Here is a 22,400-nt window from a genome sequence, read left to right as displayed (position 1 = left end):
TTTGTTTTTCTTTCTGACTTACTTACTTCCCTCTGTATGACAGACTCTAAGTCCATCCTCCTCATTACAAATAACTCAATTTCATTTCTTTTTATGGCTGAGTAATATTCCATTGTATATATGTGCCCCATCTTCTTTATCCATTCATCTGTTGATGGACAGTTAGGTTGTTTCCATCTCTGGGCTATTGTAAATAGAGCTGCAATGAACATTTAGGTACATGACTCTTTTTGAATTATGGTTTTCTCAGGGTATATGCCCAGTAGTGGGATTGATATTACATGGGGCTGGGAGGTCTCTTGTGGAACAGTGTCCTGAAGTTGGCTCTCCCACCTCAGAGGTACATCACTGACTCCTGGCTGGAGCACCAAGAGCTTTTCATCTACACGGCTTAGCATGAAAGGGAGAAAACTTAGAAAGAATGAAAGAAAGAAAGAGAGAGGATAAAAGAAAATAAAGTAAGGTAAATAAAATAAAGTTATTAAAATAAAAAAATAATTATTAAGAAATAAATTTTTTTAAAAAGTAAAAAAAAGAAACGGACGGATAGAACCCTAGGACAAATGGTGAAAGCAAAGGTATACAGACAAAATCTCACACAGAAGCATACACATATACACTCACAAAAAGAGGAAAAGGGGAAAAAATAATAAATCTTGCTCTGAAAGTCCACCCCCTCAATTTGGGATGATTCATTGTCTATTCAGGTATTCCACAGATGTAGGGTACATCAAGTTGATTGTGGAGATTTAATCCTCTGCTCCTGAGGCTGCTGGGAGAGATTTCTCTTTCTCTTCTTTCTTCGCACAGCTCCCGGGTTTCAGCTTTGGATTTGGCCCCGCCTCTGCGTGTAGGTCGCCAGAGGGTGTCTGTTCTTCGCTCAGACAGGACAGGGTTAAAGGAGCCTCTGATTGGGGGCTCCGGCTCACTCAGAACGGGGGGAGGGAGGGGTACGGAGTGTGGGGCGAGCCTGCGGCGGCAGAGACCGGCATGATGTTGCACCAGCCTGAGGCGCGCCGTGTTTTCTCCCAGGGAAGTTGTCCCTGCGTCCCGGGACCCTGGCAGTGGCGGGCTGCACAGGCTCCCCGGAAGGGAAGTGTGGAGAGTGACCTGTGCTCGCACACAGGCTTCTTGGTGGCGGCAGCAGCAGCCTTAGCGTCTCATGCCCGTCTCTGGGGTCTGCGCTGTTAGCCGTGGCTCGCGCCCGTCTCTGGAGTTCCCTTAAGCAGCGCTCTTAATCCCCTCTCCTCGCGCACCAGGAAACAAAGAGGGAAGAAAACGTCTCTTGCCTCTTTGGCAGGTCCAGACTTTTTCCCGGACTCCCTCCCGGCTAGCTGTGGTGCAGTAACCTCTTCAGGCTGTGTTCACGCCGCCAGTCCTCTCCCTGCGCTTCGAAAGAAGCCCGAGCCTCAGCTCCCAGCCCCACCCGACCAGGCGGGTGAGCAGACAAGCCTCCTGGGCTCGTGAGTGCCGGTCGGCACCAATCCTCTGTGCGGGAATCTCTCCGCTTTGCCCTCCGCACCCCTGTGCTGCACTCTCCTCCACAGCGCCGAAGCTCCCCACCCCCCCGCCACCGGCAGTCTCTGCCCGCGAAGGGGCTTCCTAGTGTGTGGAAACCTTTCCTCCTTCACGGCTCCTTCCCACTGGTGCAGGTCCCGTACCTATTCTTTTGTCTCAGTTTATTCTTTTTTCTTTTGCCCTACCCAGGTATGTGGGGAGTTTCTTGTCTTTTGGGAGGTCTGAGGTCTTCTGACGGCATTCAGTACGTGTTCTGTAGGAGTTGTTCCACGTGTAGATGTATTTCTAATGTATATTTGGGGAGGAAGGTGATCTCCGCGTCTTACTCTTCTGCCATCTCTCCCCTCTCCTAAAACCGCGTTTTAAAGATATATCTAGTTTCGCTGGTTTAACTGGATTTATCAGTCAATTTCAATAGCATTTCAATAATTGAATCAGCTATCAGACTTAGTCACACTGGCTACTTTGTGCTTTTGTAGAAAAAGCCTGAATGAATGAATACTGTATTTTTTAAAAATCCGTTTGAAAACAATGAATTTAATTTGAAAACTCTATTTCAAATGTGAAAGTGAACTTATCTTGTCTATTATATGAATTTGGTCAGCTTTCAAGGTAATTGCTCACAGGATGGTCCTTTCTCAGTGCCTTTTTAAACAGATAGTTTTAATGAGTGTATATGCAAGACACAATTTCTATGTATGTACATTTACACAGTAAAAATCAACCAATTGAGATGAAATAATACTAGATTGTGGTTCTTCATGGTATAGCCTGTCAATCCATTTCCTTTTTAACAATTGTGGTTTTTAAAAATAATTTTGTTATATAAACCAATCTATTCTTTCATATCATATGATGACTTTTCTTTAGGTCAATTGATTAAATGTAATGTGTTCATTAAGAAGGCAAAGTTGTCTTCTTTCTAGGGCTTGAACTCCTGTTCTGCCTTAGTACTTTGAAAAAACAAGTCTGCAATTCTTTTTCTTGGGGTCTATTTAAGAGGTGCCATTAGTGATGGTGAGTTTTACAGTGCCTGTTGCAGTCTATGGACTGATTGAGGAAGCAAAATCAGGTAGATGACAGGAAGTGGGAAAGTGGCTATAATAATGTTCTGAACACAGCGGCATTAAGGGGAAGAGATAAACTGACAGGCAATTCAATGGAGGTCTCAAGGAAAGGTGGCAAAGGGCAATACATGTAGAGTGGAAAACTAGCCGTTCATTCAATAGCAAAAGCAAAGGCAACATAGTATGTCCACAATTTACTCATTCACACAGTAGGGGGTAGAGGTAGGTTGAATAAGACATTTCATCTTTATCTACAATGAAAATATTAGTGGCACTCTTTGGGATAGAAAGGTCAGAGTACTTTTGTTTAAATTAAGACTAATTTTTTACAGCAGTTTAACTTTCACAGCAAAGTTGGAGAGAAGGTACAGAGAGTTCCCATACACCTCCTGCCCCCACATACATAGCCTCCTCCATTAGCAACATCTCCACCACGGTGGTACTTTTGTTACAATGGATGAGTCTACATTAACACATCATAACACACAAAATCCATAGTTTATAATACAGTTTGCCAGGTGTTGTACATTCTATGGGTTTGGACAAATGTGTAGTGGCATATTTTCATCATTATGATAACATACAGAGCATTTTTACTGCTCTAAAAATCTTCCGTGCTCAGCCTGTGCATCTTCCCACCCCAACCCTGGCAAACACTGATGTTTTTACTTTCTCCATGGTTTTGCCTTTTCAAGAATGTCCTGTGGTTGGAATCATTTAGTATGTAGCCTTTTCAGATTGGTTTCTTTCACTTAGTAGTATATAATTAAGGTGACTTCATGTCTTTTCATGGTTTGAAAGCTAATTTTTTAGCATTAAATAATATTTCATTGTCTGGATATGCCACAGTTTATTTATCCATTCACCTTCTGGAGGATACCTTGGATGATTCCAAGTTTCGGCAATTAAACATTCGTGTGCAGATTTTTGTGTGGACATAAGTTTTCAATCCCTTCAGGTAAATACCAAGACGTGTGATGACTGGAATGTATGGTAAGATTATATTTAGTTTTGTAAGAAACTGCCAAACTGTCTTCCAAAGTGATTGTACCATTATACATTGTCACCAGCAGTGAATTGTACGGTGAATGTACAACATGCATTCCTACCACCTATTCCTGTTGCTCTACATCTTTACCAGAATTTGGTGCTTCAGAGTTCAGATTTTTGAAATTCTGAAAAGTGTGCAGTCGTGTCTCATTATTACTTTATTTTGCATTTCCTTGATGACATATGATGTTGAGAACTTTTTATATGATTGTTTTTGATCTCTATATCTTCTTTGGTAAGGTGTCTGTTAAGGTCTTTGGCCCATTTTTAAATTGGGACGTTTGTTTTCTTATAACTGTGTATTAACTGTCCTTTTTATATTTTGGTTAACAGCCCTTTATCAGATGTATCTTTTCTCCCAGTCTGAGTCTTGTCTTCTAATTATCTTGATATTATTTATTGCAGAGCAGAAGTTTAAAATTTTAATAAAGTCCAACTTATCCATTATTTCTTTCATGGATTGTGTCTTTGATATTATATCTAAGAGTCGTGGCCATCATTTAGGTTTTCTCCTATGTTATTTTCTAAAGTTTTACACTTTTGCATTTTCCCTATGTATAGGTCTATGATTCATTTTGAGTTGATATTAGTGAAAGGTAAAGACCTATATTTAGATTCATTCGTTTGCATGTGGATGTCCAGTTCTTCCAGCACCAATTGTTGAAAAGACTGTCTTGGCACCATTGTATTGCCTTTGGTCAAATACCAGTTGACTATATTTATGTGGGTTTATTTCTAGGCTATCTGTTTTGTTCCATTGATCTATTTGTCTATTCTTTCACCAATATCACATTATGTTGATTACTGCATCTTTACAGAGAAATCAAGTGTGGTCAGTCCTTCAACTTTTTATTCTTCTTCAGTATTGTGTTGGACATTCTGTGCCTTTTGCCTCTCCATATACATTTTAGAATCAGTTTGTCCATACCTACAAAATAACTCCCTGGGATTTCAAATAAGTTTGCATTAAATCTACAGATCAAATTGGGAAGGACGGACATTTTGATAATATTGAGTATTCCTATCCATGTACATGGAATGTCTCTCCATTTATTTAGTTCTTATTTGACTTCATTCATCTGAGTTTGGTAGTGTTCCTCATATATACTATGTGCATTAAAAAATGATTTATACCTAAGATTTCATTTGTGGGGCACTAATATAAATTGTATTTATATTTGTTTTTAATTACAGATTCTACTAGTTCATTGGCGGTAGGAGGTATATAAGAAAGCAATTGACTTTTGTATATTAACCTTCTATTCTGCAACCTTGCTTTAATCACCTGTTAGTTCCAGGACGTGTTTTTTGTTGTTGTTGTTGATTCTTCAGACTTTCTAACATATGATCATGTCGTCAGTGAATATAAATAGTTTTATACCTTCCTTCCCAATATGTACTGATATATATTTTATGTATTTTTCTCCCCTTATTGCATTAGCTAGGACTTCCAGTACAATGTTGAAAAGGAGTGATGAGAGGGGACAGTTTTACCTTGTCCTTGATCTTAGTGGGAATGCTTCTAGTCTCTCATTCTTAATTATGATGTAAGCTATAGGTTTTTTGTAGGTATTCTTTGTCAAGTTGAGGAAATTCATCCTCTATTTCTAGATTACTGATAATTTTTATCATGAATAGGTATTAGATCTCATCAAAAGCTTTTTCTGAGTCTATCAATGTGATTATGTAATTTTCTTCTTTAGCCTATAAATGTGATGGATTATATTAATTGATTTTCAAATGTTGAACCAGACTTTCATACTGGAATAAATCCCAATTAGTTGTGGTGTCTAATTCTTTTTGTATACTGTTGAATTTGATTTGATGATATTTTATTGAGGATTTTTGCATCTATGTTAATGAGAAATATCTATGGTACTCTTCTCTTGTAACAGCTTTTTCTGGCTTTGGTATTAGGGAAATGCTGGCCTCATAGAATGAGTTAGGAAGTGTTACCTCTGCTTCTATCCTCTGAAAGATATTGTAGAGGATTGGCATAATGTCTTCCTTAAATGTTTGGTAGAATTCACTGATTAATCCATGTGGGCCTGGTCCTTTTTATTTGAAAGGTTTTTAATTATTGATTCCATTTCATTAACAGATATTGGCCAATTCAAATTGTCTATTTTGTCTTCTGTGGGTTTTGGCAAGTTGTGTCTTTCAAGGAATTCGTTGATTTCATCTAGGTTATCGAATTTGTGGGAATAGAGTTGTCACATAATTCCTTTATTGTCCTTTCAATGGCCATAATAATGTCCCCTCTTTCATTTTTGATATAGTGATTTGTGCCCTTTCTCTTTTTTTCTTATTAGCCTGGATATATATGTATCAATTTTATTAATCTTCTCAAATAACCAACATTTGGTTTCATTGATTTCTCTATTGAATTCCTATTTTGATTTTATTGATTTCTAATCTAATTCTTACTATTTCTTTTCTTCTGCTTACTTTGGATTTAATTTGCTCTTTTCCTAATTTTCTAAAATGGAAAATTAGATTATTGATTTTAGATATTTCTTCTTTTCTAATATATGCATTAAATGTTATAAATTTTCCACTAAGTACTGCTTTCACCACATTTCACCCATTTGATACATTGTGTTTTAATTTTCATTCAGTTAAAAATAATTTAAATTTTTTCTTGAGATTTCTTCTTTGCCCCATGTGCTATTTAGAAGGGTGTTATTTAATTGCTATATGCATTTAGGGATTTTCCAGTTATCTTTCTGTTATTGATTTCTAGCTTAATTCCATTATGGTCTGAGAACAGATGTTGTATGATTTCTATTACTTTAAATTTTTGAATTTGTTTTATGGCCCAGAATGTGGTCTATCTTGGTGAGTGTTACATGCAAAATTAAAAAGAATGTGTATTCTGCTCTTGTTGGATAAAGTAGTATATAGATATCAATTATATCCAGTTGATTGATGGTGTTGCTGAGTTCAGCTATGCCCCTACTCATTTTCCTCCTGCTTGATCTGTCCATTACTACAGAGAAGCCTTGATGACTCCAACTATGATGGTGGAGTCATATATTTCTCTTTGAAATTCTGTTAGTCTTTGCCTCATGTAGTTTGACATGCTATGGTTAGGTGCATATATATTAAGGGTTGTTATATCTTCCTGTAGAACTTACCACCTTATTATTATGCAATGCCTTTTTTTCTCATTGATAATTTTCCTTGCTTTGTGTCTGCCCTGTCTGAAGTTAATATACTTACTCCTGCTTTATTTTGATAAATGTTATCATGGTATATTTTCTCCATCTATTTACTTTGATCTATGTGTCTTTATATTTAAAATGGGTTTCCTGTATACAACCTACAGTTGGGTATTGCTTTTTTATCCACTCTGACAATTGCTGTCTTTTAATTGTTGCATTTAGACCATTAATGTTTAAAGTAATCATTGATATTGTTGAGTTAATATCTGCTATATTTGTTATTATTTTCTACTTGTTGTTCCTGTTCTTTGTTCCTGTTTTTGTCTCTACTCTTTTACAGCCTTTTGTAGTTTGTTTTTTTTTTTTTTTTTTTTTGTGGTACGTGGACCTCTCACTGTTGTGGCCTCTCCCATTGTGGAGCACATGTTCTGGACGCGCAGGCTCAGCGGCCATGGCTCTGAGGCCCAACCGCTCCGTGGCATGTGGGATCTTCCTGGACCGGGGCACGAACCCGTGTCCCCTGCATCGGCAGGCAGACTCCCAACCACTGTGCCACCAGGGAAGTCCAGCCTTTTGTAGTTTTTTTTTTTTTTTAAATAAATTTATTTATTTATTTATTTTTTTGGCTGTGTTGTGTCTTCGTTTCTGTGCGAGGGCTTTCTCTAGTTGCGGCGAGCGGGGGCCACTCTTCATCGCGGTACGCAGGCCTCTCACTGTCGCGGCCTCTCTTGTTGCGGAGCACAGGCTCCAGATGCGCAGGCTCAGTAGTTGTGGCGCACGGGCTTAGTTGCTCCGTGGCATATGGGATCTTCCCAGACCAGGGCTCAAACCCGTGTCCTCTGCATTGGCAGGCAGATTCTCAACCACTGCACCACCAGGGAAGCCCCTTTTGTAGTTTTAATTGAGTATTTTGTGATTCCTATTTCTCTCCTTTCTTAGCATATCAGTTATACTTATTTTTTTAGTGGTTGTCCTAGATCTTGCAATATACGTTTACAGCTAATGCCAGTCTACTTTCAAATAACCTTATACCATTTCATGGTAGCATGAGTAACTTCTAACAATATTTCCTAATTCCTCCTTCTTGTCCCTTGTATCATCACTATCATTCATTTCACTTATATTTAAGTACACATAAGCACATACAAGCATGCATAATTGAATACATTGTTGTCATTATTATTTTGAATGAAATGTTAACTGTTAGGTTAGTTAAAAATAAGAAAAATAAATGTTTTTATTTTACCTTAACTTATTCCTTCTTTGATGCTCTTCCTTCCTTTATATAGATCAGTTTCTGACCTATAATCTCCTTCTCTCTAAAGAACTTCTTTTAACATTTCTTTAAAAGCAGGTCTACTGGCAACAAATTGCCTAATGTTTTGTTTGTCTAAGAAACTATTTCTCTTTCGTTCTTGGAGGATAATTTCACAGACTACAGACTTCTAGGTTGGTGGGGTTTTTTTCCTCTCAACACTTTAAATATTTCACTCAACTCTCTTCTTGCTTCCATGGTATAATTCTTACCTTTTTTCCTCTATAGGTATGCTGCATTTTTCCTCAATTCCTTTGAGGGTTTTATCTTTACCTTTGATTTTCTGTTGTTTGAAAATAATATGCCGAGGTGTAGTTTTTTTGCATTTGTCCTGTCTGGTGTTCTGTGAGCTTCCTGCATCAGTGATTGATATCTGACATTAATTTGGGGGAATTCTCAGTCATTAGTGTTTCAAATATTTCTTCTCTTCTTTCTCTCTTTCTTCTCCTTGAGGTATTAGTATTATGAATATGTTATATCTTTTGTAGTTATCCCACAGTCCTTGGACATTCTGTTCTGTTTTATCAGTGTTTGTTCTCTTTGCTTTTCAGTTTTGGAGGTTTCTCTTGAGACATTCTCAAGCTCAGATATTCTTTCCTCAATTATGTCAAGTCTACTAATAAGCATATCAAAGGTACTCTTCATTTATGTTGCAGTGTTTTTGATCTCTAGCATTTCTTTTTGGTTCTTTCTTAGGATTTCCATAGTTCTGCTAATATTGCCTACCTGTTCTTGCATGATACTGTATCCATTAGAGCTCCTAGCATATTAATAATGGTTGTTTTAAATTCCTCATCTGATAATTCCAACATCCTGATAAGCATCTAGTTATAATGCTTGCTATATTCCTTCAAAACATGTTTTTTTTTGTCTTTTGGTATGCATTGTAGTTTTTTTCTTGATAGGTGGACATAATACACTGGGTAAAAGGAACTTCTAGAAGTACACCTCAGTAATGTATTTGTGTGTGGGGATAGATGAAGCATTCTGTAGTCCTATGATTAGGTCTCAGTCATTCAGTGAGCCTATGCCTCTGTACTGCAAGCTTTAGAGGAGTTTCTCAATTTTTTTCTCCTCAGTTAGGTGGCACATTAATATGGCTAGAGTGAGCTGGAGGTGGATATTTCCCTTCTGCTACATGTCAGGATACAGGTAGCCAGAATTGAGAATTTCCCTTTCCTCAGTCTCTGACAATAGCCCAGCAGATTAGGCCCTTATTATCTCTTTTTCTCTGAGAGCAGGCATTGTTAATAAGAATAGAGTTTTCTGGTGTATTTCAAAATTGTTCTCTTTCTCCTCCTCCTGCCAGAAGTAAAGGGAGATTTTTCTCCAATGTTTAGTGTAGAGACCTGGTCAAGCTCATATAGGTAAATCTCATGCTATTGTAGGTGACCCCTTATGACTGAGCTGCCTTGGAAATTTTAGCTCTTTGACTTCTGAATACTGAGCCTCCAGTGATTCATCAATTACAGTTCAGGTTTTCCTACCCAAGCATGGGTTCCTGTGGTTGTTTCCACTTCTTAGTCTGCTCTGGTAAATGGTGACTCCCTGTATTCACTTGTAGGTCTCTCCTATATTGAGGGTAGTGGTTTGGCCTGTGTCTTCCCTTGCCTTAGGGTCCAAGAATAATTGTTGATTTTTTAGTCTGTTAAGCTTCTTTCTTGTAGTTAGGATGAAGTGTTGACTTCCAAGATTCTTATATGTGGAACCAGAAACCTGGCCAATGTACTCTTCACAGCCATTGTCTCTTCCATGAAAAGACACTAGCATCTCATTTTATTTTCCCCAATTCCATATATTTGCTTCTAAACTGTAGGCATTTTTGTGAAAATACATATATCTGTGTGCACATACATTTTTTATTGCCTTTGAACAATAATGTCTCATTCTGATCACTTTCCCATGTTCTTATGAGAATGTTTCTCTTGAGTTTCATTCAGTCTTTCCAAGGAAACACCATACTCAAGGGGAAAAACACAGAAGCAAAAGTAATACAAATTTTAAAAAGCCATTTAGGTCTTTTTATATTAGTCAAATAGAATAATATTTCTATTCCCAACCATAGTCAAAGTTATTTAAACAAAAATAGAAGCTCTGATTCTGGCACTACTATTGATGTTGAATTAAAGGATGTAATTGTTCCTGGGAAGTGATTCTTTTAAGGCCAAAAGTGAAAGATACATGATATGTTTGGATATTTCTGATTGACTGATTCCTAAGTACATACCATTTTGAAGTGTGCTTTTCCCAGCACATAGGCTGTAATATAGATATTGGATATTATTACTCAGAGTGGGAATATATGATTAGAAAACTGTATATTTGTTTAAGGATACTTATATTGATCATTCTTGTCAGGGATGGATAGATCATAGATAATGGGCATCATAAAATGACATGTTAATACTGTACACAAAATTCTGTTTCTCTCTCTCTCTCTCTCTCTCTCTCTCACACACACACACACACACACGACTGTACATGTTCACACACACTAAATGCCCTTTAGTTATAAGACAAGTAGCTGATCCTGTAAGAAGAGAAGAGATTGTTCAATCATTCATTTAAAATTTTTATCTGATTTATTTATTTTTTATACAGCAGGTTCTTATTAGTTATCTATTTTATACATATTAGTGTATATATGTCAATCCCAATCTCCCAGTTCATGCCACCACCACTACCCATCCCCCAGGTTCAGTCATTTTTAATTATTTTTTCCCTTTGCATATTATTTGGTTGCTAATAGTTGCTTTTCTAAATTTTTTCATTAAAGTTTGGTTACAAATCCAAGGCCCTTTTATGAAAAGCCTAGTCATTCAATGAATTCAAAAGCAAGCACTGTTAAAGTATACCTGGTGGTGTTAGTAGGCATCTGGCTAATCTAAGTGAGTCCTCATCATAACACTTTTTCTGAATGAGCTTATGGTTTCTCTCCTATGTGAAGTGTCTAGGCTTGTTGTACTCTTCAGGGTGTGGAATCTAATAAGAAACTATTAGGATCAAAAAGATCTGGCCTTAAATATGGTGTTCTGATTCAGTAGCTGTGTGATATCAGATCAGCCACAAAACCTCTCTGAGATGTCTTCTCGGCTGTGAAATATATTAACTTACAAGATTGTTATGAGGATGGAGTAAGATAAGAATGTGGAAGTAGTTTGTAAACAAAGTGATATACAAATATGAAATATTAGTTTTTCTCAGTTACATTGAGACATGGGATTAGTCTCTTGAGTTATATGTTTTTGAAATCTTATTAAAAATGTGAACAAGTTTTTAATTTCTGTTTATTTTTAACTTATTTGCTTTACTGAGGACCAGCATGCTTTATTTCTCAGCAGCCTTGTTTATCTAGTATATGAATTTAGGTTTCTGTACTCTGGAAGAAAGCTCTTATACATAAAGAAAAGATGATCTTATTTACATGCAAAAATTCTACTATCATCTCTGTCACTCCCTCCTGCTTTGCAGATTCAGAAAAACCTACTGAAACTTAGTTAGGATTATATAACTATGATTTAACATATTTTTTTCTTTATGCTTTGTTAAATGATGATGAGGTCAGGTTCAAAGAAACAGGTAGGTTTTAAAAGAGTAAGTTATCAATTCATTTCCAACTTGGTGGTAAGACTAAGGTGATTATAGAAAATGACACAAAACTAAGAGTTTGTATTATGCAGAACAGCAGCATTAATATATTGATAGAGACAAGTCGTACATGCAAACCATTTACAATTATTTATTAAATCATTCAGTCTTTGTGGAAGTAGAAAAATGCTGTCAAACCTATTTTCTAGGTAATAACTTGTATCACAGGTAAGGTTCAAAGCAGTGATGATAGAAATCTAAAATTTTTGCTTCTGATGATTTTTTCCTTGGCTGTATTTTCTACCCTTTTTCCATTTAGTGATAAAAGAATTCTTAGTGTTTCCGATGGCAAAATCCAAAACCAGTATCAGAACTAAAGGACGTAATGCAGAAGTTCTGACTGAAGTGCAGTAAATATTTTATTAGTAGAATATTGAGCTCACTACTCCCGATTTTGGAGGGTATGTAAAGAGTCATGTGTTGGCTAGGCTTTGAGGCATAGTATTTCCTTAATTATTACAAAGCAAGATATTAACAAAAGATAATTGAAGAAAGCATCAATTATTGATGTTTTATTTTAGAGATGGTCTCTCAATAAGCATTTTCTTCCTGTGCTAGGCAATGTTGGGTAATATTAGAAGGCAAATCTTGCCTACCCATTGTGGAACTAGTGCTCTCCTTTCTCCTCACCTCTTTCTTGTGAGCTATATCACACTCATGTGAATCAGATACATATGTGCATATTAAAAATAATAAAAAACAAACATTTGTCTATCTACAACATAGATTTAGAAACAATATCTTAATTATTCCTTAGAAACAAAGTTCTTATGTGCCCTATTTACATTGCACTCCCTTTCTCCAGAGTTAACCACTCCCTCATTTTTCTAATTAATCTTTATCTTGCTTTTCTTTATAGTTTAACCAATGATGTATTTATCTCTAAATAAAATATTTTTATTATTGCCAATTCTTAAACTTTAAGCATAATGTATGAATGTATGTATTCTTCTGTGCCTTGTTTCTTTCTCTGAATGTTTTTTCTTTTTTTTAGTATCTGGTACATTGCTATCTGATGGTTTTAATATTTTTATTGTGGTAAAATGTACATAACATAAAATTTACCATTTTAACCATTTTTAAATGTAAAATTCAGTGGCATTAAGTACATTCTCATTGTTATGCAACCATCACCACTATCCATCTTCAGGACATTTTCATTATCCCAAAGTAAAACTCTTTACCCAGTAAACAACTCCTCATTACTCCCTTCCTCCAACCCCTGGTACCAGCTAGACTACTTTCTGTCTCTATGAACTTAACTATCCTTGGTACATCATATAAGTGGTGGAATCATACAATATTTATCCTTTGGTGTCTGGCTTGTTTTACTTAGCAAAATGTCTTCAAAGTTCATCCATGTTATAGTATCTATCATAATTTTGTTCCTTTTTAAGGTTGAATAACATTCCATTCTATGTAGGGGTCACATTGTGTATATCCATTCATCCTCATCCCTGTCTCCTTGAGATGGTGCGTGATTCCTTTCCTCAGGTCTGAGATTCAGGGAGGAGGGTGGAAGGGAAGGACCTTCTCTGAGAGGAAGCCCCCAGCTCAGCACGTCGGGTCCTGCAAGGGCTGGCAGGAGTGAGGTACCTGCACCACACAGCTCATGCCCTCCCATCCCCACCTGGGAGACCTTGGGGCCTGTGGTCTGTGACTAGCATGAGTCAATAGACGTTTGGATTGTTTCCAACTTTCAGCTATTGTGAATATTATTAATTTCAGCTATTATTATTAATTTCAGCTATTGTGAATATTATTAATGTTCAGCTACTGTGAACATTAGCATAAAAATATCTGTTCAAGTCCCTACTTTCAATACATTTGGGTATATACCTAGAATTCGAATTGCTGGATCATACTATTATTCTGCTTACTTCTTCGAAGTACAATTATACTGTTTTCCACAGCAATTTCACCATTTTAGATTTGCACCAGCAATACACAAGGGTTCCACTTTCTCCACACACTTGCCAACACTTATTTTCTTTTTAAATAGCCATCCTAATGGGTATACATAGGTGATTTTGAAAGTCTTAATTTCACAGAATCTCACTCCAGCTTTTCTTTCTTGTTTTATATGTTCTGTTGGTATGTCTCCCCCATAATGTCATGCCTCAACCATATATGGGCATGTAATCCTCCTTCAGCTTTCCCAAAAAGTGAGGCCCATTTTCCCACCTGATATCCGAGAAGGATGAGACAGAAACCAGTCCTGCAGGCAGCCCTCAAACAGATTGGGGTGTTGCAAATAAGCTCTGCTCTGCTTCTTTTGGGCTGAGGGATCAGGAACTGGGAGACTGTCTCCTCCAGACCAAGACCATTCCACACCGCTGGGAAGGTTATGAGGCAGGGGTGAATAAATATGCCATGAAAATTACTACTGATTTTAATACAACTTTTTCTGGATTGGGCCTGTATTTGTTTGCTGTAGAATTTTAAATGTTTTCCAGAGTTCCTATAAGATATTTTTCAGTCAGTTTATGGTTGCTTTATGATGGGAGAATGAGGGCCTGGAGCTTCCTGGTCTGCCATATTGCTGATGTTACTCTGAATATTACTGGAGTCATTCATATATGTGTGTGTGTGTATATATATAACTGTAGTTCATTAATTTTCTCTCCAGTGTAGTAGTTGAAACTATACACCAATACAGAGAATAGACAACATAACAATATTGAGACTTTTGACCTAAGAACAAGGTATAACTCTATATTTATTTACATCTTTTCAAAATATCTCCAATATTTTACAATTTTCAGCATGCATTTCACAGATTTTGTTGTATTTTTTCATATTTTTGAAGCTAAATATTTTGCATGTTTGATGCTATTTTAAATGGTAATGTTTTTATTTCAATTTCTGATTGCTTATTGCTACTTTATAGAAATATAATTGAATTATTGAATTTGTATATTGCTTAGCATCCTGCAACCTGTGATAAACTTACTTATTAGTTCTACGCTCTTTTTTTGTGTGAATTTCATCAAATTTTCTGCATAAATAATCTTATTGTCTGCAAATAAAGGCAGCTTTACGTCATCCTTTCCAATCTGAGTGCCTTTTACTTATTTTTTTCTTTCTTGATTGAACAGGGTAAGATTACAGTGTTGAATAACAGTGCTGATAGTGGTCTTGGGGGAAAAGAACTCTCTTTTACCATTAAGATTGATGTTAGTGTAGATTTTTTGTATATGTCCTTTTACAGGTTGAAGAAGTTCCTTCTACTTTCCTGAGAGATTTTATCAGGAATAGATACTAGATTTTGTCAAGTGATTTCTCCGCATCTATTGAGGTGATTCTATGTTTTTTAAAAAACTTATTAATATGGAAAATTATATTGATTTTTGAATGTTAAACCATCTATGCATACCTCAGATGAACCCCTTTGGTCATGATGTATTATATTTATATATTGTTGGATTTGATTTGATAAAAATTCAATGAGAATTTTGCATCTGTATTCAAGAGGAATATTAGTCCATAGTTTTATTTTCTTGTAAAGTCTTTGACTGTTTTTGATATCAGGATAATGCTGGCCTTATAGAATGAATTGGAAGTATACTTCCTTCCTCAATTTTCTGGGAGATTTTGTGTAGAACTGCTATTATTTCTTCAATAAATGTTTTACAGTATCAAGCAAAGAAGCTATCTGGCCTGGAGTTTTCTATGTGGGAAGATCTTTAACTATGAATTTCATTTATATAATGTATAGAGAGCTCTTTAAGTTATTGATTTTTAAATATTATATAATTTTCAGGTGTACAATATAGTGATTCACAATTTTTAAATATTATACTCATTTATAGTTACATAAAATATTGGCTATATTTCTTGTGCTGTACAATATATCATTGTAGCTTGTTTATTTTACACATAATAGTTTGTACCTCTTAATCCTCTACCCCATCTTGCCCCTCCCCCTCCCTCTCCCCACTGGTAACCACTAGTTTGTTTTCTATATCTGTGAGTCTGTTACTTTTTTGTTATATTCACTATTTTGTTTTATATTTTAGATTCCACATGTAAGTGATAACATACAGTATTTTTATTTCTCTATCTTATTTATTTCACTAAGCGTAGTACCCTCCGAGTCCACCCATTTTGCTGCAAATGGCAAAATTTCATTCTTGTTTTGGCTGAGTAATAGTCCATGGTGTGTGTGTGTGTGTGTGTGTGTGTGTGTGTGTGTGTATCACATTTTCTTTATCCGTTCATCTGTTGATGGACACTTAAGTTGCTTCCATATGTTGGCAATTATAAATAATGCTGCTATGAACATTGGGGAGCATGTAACTTTTTGAATTAGCGTTTGCATTTTCTTTGGCTATATACCAAGGTGTGGAATTGCTGCATCATATGAGAGATCTATTTTTAGATTCTTGAGGAACCTCCATACTGTTTTCCACAGTGGCTGCACCAATTTGCATTCCCACTAACAGTGTATAGTGTTCCCTTTTCTCTGCATTCTCGCCAACATTTGTTATCTGTGGTCTTTTTGATGATAATCATTCTGACAAATGTGAGGTGACATCTCATTGTTGTTTTGATTTGCATTTCTATCATGATTAGAGATGTTGAGCATCTTTTCATGTGCCTGTTGTCCATCTGTATATTTTCTTTGGAAAAATGTCTATTCAGGTCTTTACCCATTTTTTAATTAGGATTTTTTTAAATTGATATTGAGTTGTATGAGCTGGTTATATATTTTGGATATTAATCCCTTATAGGTCATATGATTTGCAAATATTTTCTCCCATTTGGTGGGTTGTCTTTTTGTTTTGTTGATGGTTTCCTTTGCTGTGCAATAGCTCTTAAGTTTAATTAGGCCTCATTTGTTTATTTTTGCTTTTATTTCCTTTGCCTTAGAAGACAGATTTGAAAAAATATTGCTACAATTTATATCAAGAAGGTGTTCTGCCTATGTTTTCTTCTAGGAGTTTTATGGTTTCTGGTCTTACATTTATGTCTTTAATCTATTTTGAGTTTATTTTTATAAGTGTTGTGAGAAAATGTTCTACTTTCATTCTTTTATATGTAGCTGTCCAGTTTTCACAGCATCACTTACTGAAAACACTGGCTTTTCTCCACTGTGTATTCTTGTCTCCTTTGTCATAGTTTAATTGACTGTAAGTGCATGGATTTATTTCTGGGCTCTCTATTCTGTTCCATTGATTTATGTGTCTGTTTTTGTACCAGTACCATACTCCCAATGAACAGAAGTCCAGGACCAGTTGGATTCACAGGTGAATTCTACAAAACATTTAGAGAAGAGTTAACACCTATCCTTCTGAAACTATTCCAAAAAATTGCAGAGGAAGGAACACTTCTGAACTCATTCTATGAGGCTGCTATCACCCTGATACCAAAAGCAGACAAAGATATCACAAAAAAGAAAATTATATGCCAATATCATGGATGACATAGATGCACAAATTCTCAACAAAATACTAGCAAGCAGAATCCAACAATACATTAAAAGGATCATACACCGTGTTCAAGTGGGGTTTACCCCAGGGATGCAAGGAATTTTCAATATCTGCAAATCAATCAATGTGATACACCACATTAACAAATTGGAAAATAAAAACCATATGAAACTGAAGATGACACAAACAGATGGAAAGATATATCATGTTCTTGGATTGGAAGAATCAATATTGTTAAAATGCCATACTACCCAAGGCATTCTACAGATTCAATGCAATCTCTATCAAATTACCAATGGAATTTTTCATGGAACTAGAACAAAAACTTTAAAAATTTGTATAGAAACACAAAAGACCCCCAATAGCCAAAACAATCTTTTTTTTTTTTTTTTTTTTTTTTTGCCATACGTGGGCCTCTCACTGTGGTATGTGGGCCTCTCACTGTTATGGCCTCTCCCCTTGCGGAGCACAGGCTCTGGACGTGCAGGCTCAGTGGCCATGGCTCATGAGCCCAGCCGCTCTGCGGCATGTGGGATCTTCCCGGACCGGGGCATGAACCCATGTCCCCTGCATCAGCAGGCGGACTCTCAACCACTGCGCCACCAGGGAAGCCCCCAAAACAATCTTGTAAATCAACTATACTTCAATAAAAAACAAACAAATAAAAAACCAAACTAAAAATGACAACCAAAAAGGAAAGTATTTGCCTTCATTTCTGAAGAACACGTTTACTGGGTAAAGTATTCTTGGTTGGCAATTTATTTCTTTTAGCACTATGAAAAACAATCCCATTCTCTCCTAACCTGTAAGGTTTCTTTTGAGAAATTAACTCATTGCTTTATGAGTGTTATCTTGTATGAGAGAATTTTTTCTCTTGCTACTTAAATTTTTTTCCCTTTTCTTTGATTTTAGAGAGTTTATTATTATGTATCTTGGAGAGTATTATTTAAGATTGAAGTTTTGTGGTAGCCTATTAGCTTGATGAACTTGGATGTCCAAATCTCTCACTAGATTTGAGAAATCTTCAGCCATTACTTATTTAAGTAAGCTTTCTACTCCTTTCTCCTCCTTTGTTCCTTCTGGGCCTCCAATGAGGAGTACATTACTTATCTTAATGGTTTCCGGTAAGTTCAGTAGGCTTTCTTCATTTCTTTTCATTATTTTTTACTTTTTGCTCCTCTGATTGGATAGTTTCTATTAATCTATCTTATACCTGAGTGATTGTTTCTTCTGTTTGGTCCAGTCTGCTGTTGAAGTTCTCTCTTGATTTCTTCAGTTGAGTCATTGTTTTTTTCAGCTAGAAAATTTCTGTTTGGTTCTGTTTTTTGTTTTCTCTCTCTTTGTAGAACTTCTATTCTTTTCTTGTACTGTTTTACTGAAATTGTGAAATTGTTTTTCTGTGTTCTCTTGTAGCTCCATGAGCATCATTTGAACATCATTGAAAAGTTGGTTTCATCATTTCAGTTTTTTTATTGAGAAATTCCTAAATCTGGATCTTCATTTCTTTGGGACCTTCGCTGGATGTTTACTGTGTTATTTTGGTGGTCATGTTTCCCTGATTCTTCATGATCCCTTTAGGTTTGTGTAGGTATCTACGGATTAAAGAAGCAGTTACCTCTTCCAGGCTTTATGGATTGATTGTGGGTAGGGGATGCTTGAATGTGCTATGATCCCAGGTCTTATGGTGGAGGTTGCCAAGTGTGGAGTCATGACTCATCACTGTGTTTGGGTGGGTGTGATGTGTCTTCTGCTCAGGCTGCTGGTATCCATAGTGTTGACAATTGTGTGGTCTATGGTGAATACTTCATGGGGTCCTCAGTGTCTGCAAGAGATGTTGGGGTCCTCAGCAGTGCCTCTAGGTCCAGTATCTAGGGACCAGTCAGCCAGAGGTGATGACCAGAGTCAATGGCATACACTCATCTATGGAAACCTGTTGCAAGTGCCTATAAATGGCAGGGGCTAGTTGCCAACACACACACAGTGGTGTGGGCAAGTGTATGTGGCATGGACCAGAGCCAACTACAGGCTCATTGGCAGCTACAGGGACCCTGGCTGTCTGCATGCTTTCCGGTGGGTGCCCACACTCCCTTTGGGTGTGTGCTATTTACTGCAGGTTGAAGATGGGTGTCAGGATGATAGTGTGCAGGTGCACAGCTGTGGTGGGTATCTCCAAGCATGAACATGGTGGTGAAGACATCCAGGTGGTTGAGATTGGTTTCTGCATTTGTGCAGCTTCAGAGGCCTGAGATGGTTGCTGTTGTGGTTCAGGGCACTGGTTGGGGAGGCAGGGAGGGAGTTAGAGGGATTCAGGTGGCTGACATTCACAAAGGTGAATACATGGGTGAAAACTGGTGGAATCTGTAGGGGTTCTGCAGAAGCTGTGACAGAAGTTGGTTTCATCAGTAGTGAAATCTCCTGAGTTTGTCTGCAGAGCTGGTCTCTATGAACTGCAATTACTTCTATTGCATGATTGCATTCATAGCTTCTGCTTTTCTTCCTTGTTTCTAGCTATTTCTGTATGTCTCAGCTTTTCCTGTATGGATGGGGTAAATCCAAAGTGGGACCTTTGTGCCATACCCTAAAAGGCTAGAAAAGCTGGTTTCTCACTCCACTTAAGACAGTTGGTTTAAAGTCAACTAGTAAGTCCAAAGTCTATGCCATTTTGGGACAATTTCTATTAATTTCTTGTGCTTTTTCTTTTTCTTTTTTCCTTTTAATGGGCTGTAGTTTCTTTGTGTGTCTAATAATATTTGTTGAAGACTGGTCATTTTGAATATTATAACTTGGCTATTCTGTAAATCATATTCTCTCTACTTCCTAGGATTTTTAAAAATTTGCTTTACATCATAGCTATTTGTTTGTTTAGTGACTTTTCTAAACTATTTATGTATAAACACTTTTATCGATACATTGTGTGGTCTCTGAAATCTATGTTCTTTTAGTTTAGTGATATGGCAGTACTTTGACAGAGATTTCCTTAAATGCCTGGAGTCTCAAAAAATTAAGAAGAAAAAATATTACATAATCTCCAGATGTTGAAGATTGACTGTGTTTTGCACTCTGATTCTTACCCAGGCTGTTTACCACTATGCCTTAGCCTTCTCTTCCCATATTGAACCAAAAGATTAGCCAGATATGAAAGCTTATGGGCATCTCAGGTCTTTCCTGAGCATGTGTCCTATCCTGGGCATGCATGTAGTTTGCCAGAGTCCATGGTATATGTGAGGGATTTTCAAAGTTCTGATTCTGCAGTGTACTTCAATCCCCATCATTTGACCTTTTTGTTTTGTCTTATTTTGTTTTGCCCCAGATAGCAGTAGCATTTTCATTTTTCATTTAATGTTTTATAGAAATGTCCTTCATGCAGCTGCTTCTCCACCATATTCTAACTCTGAGTTTAACAAAACAAAAGCATGCCCCTCGTGTCAGTATTTAAAGAAACCCATAGACAGCTCACAACAGATAAACACATTTCCGTGGAAACAAGGTCTGCTCTGCTTCCTCTGGAATCAGGTGCCACAGTAGGCATGTGGGCTGCTATTTCCAAGACCATTACCATACTGGAGAGGGCTTTTGAACAAGGATAAGGTAAACCACACAGAGATATACTACTGTGTTTCAGTGGATTTTCTCCTGATTAAGAATTCATTTAGTTGCTTCAAACCTTTGACTATCTTTCCAGAGTTCTGATAATATTGATTCTGACATTTTTTGTCAGGTATTCCAGTGTTTTCCCTGGTGTGACTTGATAAATTTTTGATGATATTTTTATTATTATCTTACAAATTACATTATTCAATGAATAGAACACAATTTTCCCTGATGATTTCATTGTAATTAAATACATTCTATATGAATAATGAATATCCAACTGTGACTTTACATAACCCATTAAATTTATTCTTGAAAAGTTACATGTAGATGATCAACTTACATTCAATTTTATTTTCTTGGCTTTTGTTACAATTTCAGATATATCTAACTTTGGGGGAAACTGCTTAATGCAAGATATATAAAAAATATACTTCAATATTTCCATTCACCTCAGGGAACATTTTGACTTCAAGCATGCAGTCTACGTACATTTAATTTGACAATATAACCCCTGCAAAAAGTCAAAGGAACAGTCAATCTATGTGTTCTTTCCATCTGATCAGGAAGCATATATACATTTAAATGTGCAGCAAATCTAATTCTCACTTTGTGGAAAGTCCTTACTGTGCCATTGGCTAGGTAGATGAATTTTCTGCTATAATCTAGGGTAAGCTAGTTCAGCATTATCTTGCTACAGTTATTTTTTAAATACTTCTTTTGACTTTTCTTGATATGTCAACTTGGTCAGGGTATATTTGCCAGTTATTCAATCAACTTAAAGTAGATGTTGCCATGAAAGTATTTTGCAGATCTAGTTAAACCCCTTAATCAGTTGACTTTAACTAAGGAAGATTACCCTGCTTATTATGGGTAACCTGAATCAATAATTTGAAGGACCTTAAAATCAAGGCTGAAAGTTCCCCCCAAAAAAGAGGTAAAATTTTGGCTGTGGAAAAGCAGCTTTGGATTTTGCCTATGATTTCTAGCTTGCCAATGATCTTCCTTTCTTCTTGGCTTGTTCTATGGAATGTGGACTCTTAGCCAGCCCATATAATGCTTAAGCCAATTGCTTGTACTAAATCTCTTGATAGGTAGTTAGATACAGATATAGATACAGATTAAAATACACACATAGATATAGACATCTTGTACTGCTCTTGTTAAATCCTGACAAATATAGATTTCAGTACTGGAAGTTTGGTGCTGCTTTAACAAATACCTAAAAATGTGGAAATGGCTTTAGGATTGGGTAGTGAGCAGAGGCTGAAATAAAGGAGCATGATATAAAAGATTTAGATTAGATAGCCTTGAACATACCCTTGATAGAAAAATGGACTTGGAGGACAGCACTAGTGATGGCTCAGAAGAAAGTGAGGAGAATATAATTGGAAACTTGAGGAAGAGGATCTTCATTATGCACTGGCAAATAACTTAGTGAAATCGTTTCCTGCAGTTTTGTGGAAAAAAAAAATTGTAACTGATGGGTTTGTCATTTAGCTAACATTTCCAAGAAAAGTATTTAAAGGATGGTCTGGTTTGTTCTTGCTGCTTGTAGTAAAATGGAAGAGGAGAAAGACAAATTGAGACAAGAATTGTTAAACAAATAGGAGCT

Source organism: Monodon monoceros, unplaced genomic scaffold (assembly GCF_005190385.1).
Source record: "Monodon monoceros isolate NGI ecotype Baffin Bay Population unplaced genomic scaffold, NGI_Narwhal_1 Super_Scaffold_22, whole genome shotgun sequence".
Classification (NCBI taxonomy): Eukaryota; Metazoa; Chordata; class Mammalia; order Artiodactyla; family Monodontidae; genus Monodon; species Monodon monoceros.
Note: the sequence above shows the minus strand (reverse complement) of the source record.